This window comes from Suncus etruscus, chromosome 6 (assembly GCF_024139225.1).
Source record: "Suncus etruscus isolate mSunEtr1 chromosome 6, mSunEtr1.pri.cur, whole genome shotgun sequence".
NCBI lineage: Eukaryota > Metazoa > Chordata > Mammalia > Eulipotyphla > Soricidae > Suncus > Suncus etruscus.
In genome coordinates this window covers 12,741,718-12,746,162 of record NC_064853.1, presented here as the reverse complement: position 1 = coordinate 12,746,162, position 4,445 = coordinate 12,741,718, and positions in this window count along the sequence as shown.

Here is a 4,445-nt window from a genome sequence, read left to right as displayed (position 1 = left end):
TAGCAGTGAAAAATTAATAAACCAAGCTAGTCATGAAAGAATCATGGAGTCAATTTGCTTCTAGCATGTGGTCTCTCTGTGAGCTAAGCCAAATGGACTTTTTTTTTTTTTTATTCTCTCAGTACCAATTGCATCAGGAGAGGGAAGGCTGAGTAATCTAGGTGGGCTTTTACATATCAAAGGGATAGGTTTAAAGGAAAGAGGAAGATGGAGACCATCTTTGTTTTGGGTTAATAGCTGGGTATCATCTTATCAATCTTATACAAGTTACCCTTGCTCTCCACTCAGGAATTACTTATTCCTGGCAGGCTTCAGGGACTAGATGGGAGGTTGAGGATTGAAGCTAGGACAGCTTTATGCAAGGCAAGTGGCCTAACTCTTGCACTATTGCTCTGGCTCAAACATATGGCTCTTGACAATGTTTTTGTCTATTAGACAGGTTATCAGCCATCTTAGTTCCTATTATACTCTCATGGAATATTCCCTCACATACATTCACTCATACTCTTCTAGTATTTCTAGACCTCTAATAAAAATTCTTCCTTGACCTTGAAGCCTCTTAGACCACTGATCGAGACCTTTTAATTTGTTCAATCAACACACTTTCCCTGGAATAGTTCATCCAGTTCTATAACTAACAGTGTTATATTGTGCATAAGCACTTACGTTTTATCCCAGGCATTTCTCCTCGGTGCCAGACCCATTTGTCTTACTGCCTTTTGGATCTCTCTGTACTAGTCAGCATTGAATACGTTGTGTTGGAATGGGGGATACATGGTTTCAGCTCAATATGTGCCTAAACATTCTTCTGCTTCATTAAACACAAACACCCCAAACTGAGATCATCGTTTCTCCTGCCAGTCTCCCTCTCCTGTGTTCTTTGTGTGAGCAAAAGGTCATGTAAAAAGTCTAAGTTATTTATCCAGATGTTCAGGTCAAAACCCTATGTGTCTTTTTCAGCTCTTGCTTCTCTAGTGGTACCATATAAATCTTCTAGGTAGCATATAGCCACTCAATATACTTGTTATACCAGATCATATGTCTGTCTTACCATCACAGCTTCCTTATAGGATCCCAGTTTCCAGTGAAACTTTTGTGATGCTCAGTGGTACCAAATGGTAATGTCCACATAGTGTCCAGATAGGAGATTAATGACTGTATTATTTCTAAATAAAAGTCTTACTTTTCATTTAATGAAAGTCTTAAGTTCCAGTTCTGCTCTGGAAATACAAACTCCTCATTGTGGCTTCTTATATATACCATAGTTGAGTGAAGAACACTTCCTCTCTATAGCCAAAATAGCCAAAAATTTTTAAGCCAAAAATAGCTGTCCTTTGAAGTCTGCCAGTTCTGAAGTGATGGTGTGTCATGTCAGGGTTAGAGAAGAAAAAAAACTGTACGTATGTAAATGTTGAGAAAAGTTGTACCGATAGGGAAACCATAGGAGTTTGGGAAACTTAGGAAAATTAACCTCTCAGAAGGCACATAAGTGATCTCCAGGTAGATTAATGGGGATCACTTAGTTCTAGGCAATAAAGGAAGGAAACTTGACCATCTTTAAATTGAATTACAAAGGTTTTTGAAGCTTCTTGGTGAGTTGGAACAGTCTTTGCTAATGTCTCTGGCAGGAAAGACCTTCACAGAGGAATGTGGCATTGAATGCTAGGATGCTACAGTGACAGGAAGTATACCTAGGTCTGCCCAGTACTAGCTGAAGGATGGAGTGATATGCGATATGCTTGCTCAGTCAACTGTGATCTTTAGCAACATCAGTACCCGTGCTGTGGGAACAAACATGATCTGCTGTGTGTGTGTGTGTGTGTGTGTGTGTGTGTGTGTGTGTGTGTGTGAGAGAGAGAGAGAGAGAGAGAGAGAGAGAGAGAGAGAGAGAGAGAGAGAGAAAGAGAGAGAGAAAGAGAGAGAGAGAGAATTCAGTGGTATTCTTGGGGCTAATCTCATTGAATTTTTGTTTCTAACAGACATAAAACTGCTTTGTAATTTGTGAGGCTTAGTGAAAATCTGAAAAGGTAAGTTTCTTGTTACAAACATTATTAAAAATCTCAAGACAACAATAACAGAGCATCAAGCTACATGTGATTTCTTCTGAGCATGTGGCTGTAGATGATTGTCCTGACCCTCACCATCCAGCTCATCTTTCAAACTCTAAGCTATGTGTGATGCACTTTATTCTTGCAGGATTGATAACTATTCCAAGCAGGGATTTGACCATGTAAGTGGCCGTATGTCTCCCAGCTCTACTATTATCTGAGGATTTGTGAAAATCATGGCCTATCGATATGATAATCAGATACATGGCTTGCTATGCTATCTATTAAATTTCAGATGAAGACACCACAATTATGAAAAGAAAGTGCAACAGTGGGCAAATAACCACATTCATCATACTACTTAGCACTTGTCAGTAGTGCTGTCATGGGCTTTTGAAAGCTTAATAAAAATCTTAATAAAGCTTAATGAGAAACTAGACCTAAGAAAACACCATTCATGAGCCTCGTGCTGCTTCTCTTGGGATGTTATGAACAATTTCATAGCTAACAAGATTCTGCGCCACCCACAGTCAGAGCAGTTGGATGAGAAAAATATAGTGAAATAAGACTTGACCTCATTCTTTCCATTTCAATAGGATCTTCAGATAGTCTGTCTTGAAAAGTTTTGCTGTGTGTTTGATCCTGATTCTCACTGGAGTTGAGAATTTGGAATTAACTTGGAAATTAACTAGGAATACCTACTTTCCTAATTTGAAATTTGTGACTGTGTTCTGGTCATTTTGGAATCCTCAGGTCCATATCCATCTAGAAAATCAGCAGCTACTCTCTTGTGAATAACACTAGAGTGTTAATATTGCTGCTACACAGTGGTGATAGTAGTAATAGTTGGGTGTTGTATGGGAAAACATTTCCTTAAGAAACTGTGGTACATATACACAATGGAATATTATGCAGCTATCAGGAGAGATGAAGTCATGAAATTTTCCTATACATAGATGTACACGGAATTTATTATGCTGAGTGAAATAAGTCAGAGAGAGAGAGTGAGAGAGAGAGAAAGATGCAGAATGGTCTCACTCATCTATGGGTTTTAAAAAAATAAAAGACATTCTTGCAATAATAATTTTCAGACACAAAAGAGAAAAGAGCTGGAAGTTACAGCTCACCTCATGAAGCTCATCGCAAACAGGGGTGAGTTTAGTTAGAGAAATAACTACGTTTTGAACTATCCTAATAATGAGAATGTACGAGGGAAATAGAAAGCCTGCCTAGAGTACAGGCGGGGGTTGGGTGGGGAGGAGGGAGATTTGGGACATTGGTGATGGGAATGTTGCACTGGTGATGGGTGGTGTTCTCTACATGACTGAAACCCAAATACAATCATGTATGTAATAAAGTTGGTTAAATAAAAAAAAAAAAGATTATTCTTTGCCTGTTTTCCCACCTTGACCTTTCAGGTGGGGGCTCTGTTGAGAGCTGAATAAACAGTTGAGGATCAAGGTGTTCAGGGCTTTTGGAAGAGTTTACTGGCTGGCTCCAGATGTTTTTTGGAGCTGGTAGTAGGCTGACAAAGGACTCTCTGCACTCAACCTTTTTTATCCCTTTACCCTCCTGTCTGTGTGGATTATTTGCTGCGGATAAATATTACCAAGATCTCCTCTCCCTACAAGGGGATAAGGGGATGGGAATCAATTTCTCATTCTGGGAGCTCTTTGCACATACACAAATAACCACTAAAGGAGTAAACGGGACCCAGCAGTTGGAATTGGTGTCTATATGAATATATTGTAAAGTAGTGGTAGTGTTGTATGAGTGAATATGTATGTACAGTGGTGATGCTGATGTTCTGTTTGTATGTATGAGAATATAGGGGTATGATGATGGTGGAGTGTGTGAATGATGGTAGTAGTGATGTGTAAATATGGTGGTGGTGGTGAAATTGTGTATGGTGTTGATAAAGATGTAGTGGTTGTGAGTGTTGTATGTGTGTGGATGAATATGTCGGCATAAAACTCAATTATTCAATTAGCAATGTTTTCTTCTTGAAGGGTCAGATAATAAATATTTTCAGTATTATAGAAAAAATGGTCTTTTTCATAACTATTTAACTCTGCTATTATAAGCAGTATAGAAAATTAAGAAGTAAATTAGCATGGCAGTGACCAAAATTATTTACAAAAATAAGCAGCTGGTTCTCTGCCTGGTTTTACTGACTTTCACATTAACCTCAAATGACAAAGAATTACAGGGTATAGAGGAGCAAAGAGGAAGATTACAAATAATATTATGAAGATGAAGTCAGTCAAATCTATGGTATGTGGGGCTAGAGCAATATAGTACAGTGGGTAGGGTATTTGGCTTGTTCATGTACTACCTTACGGCCCAACAACACTACCTGAGTTCAGTCCCTGGCACCCCTATGTAATCTCCTTAGTA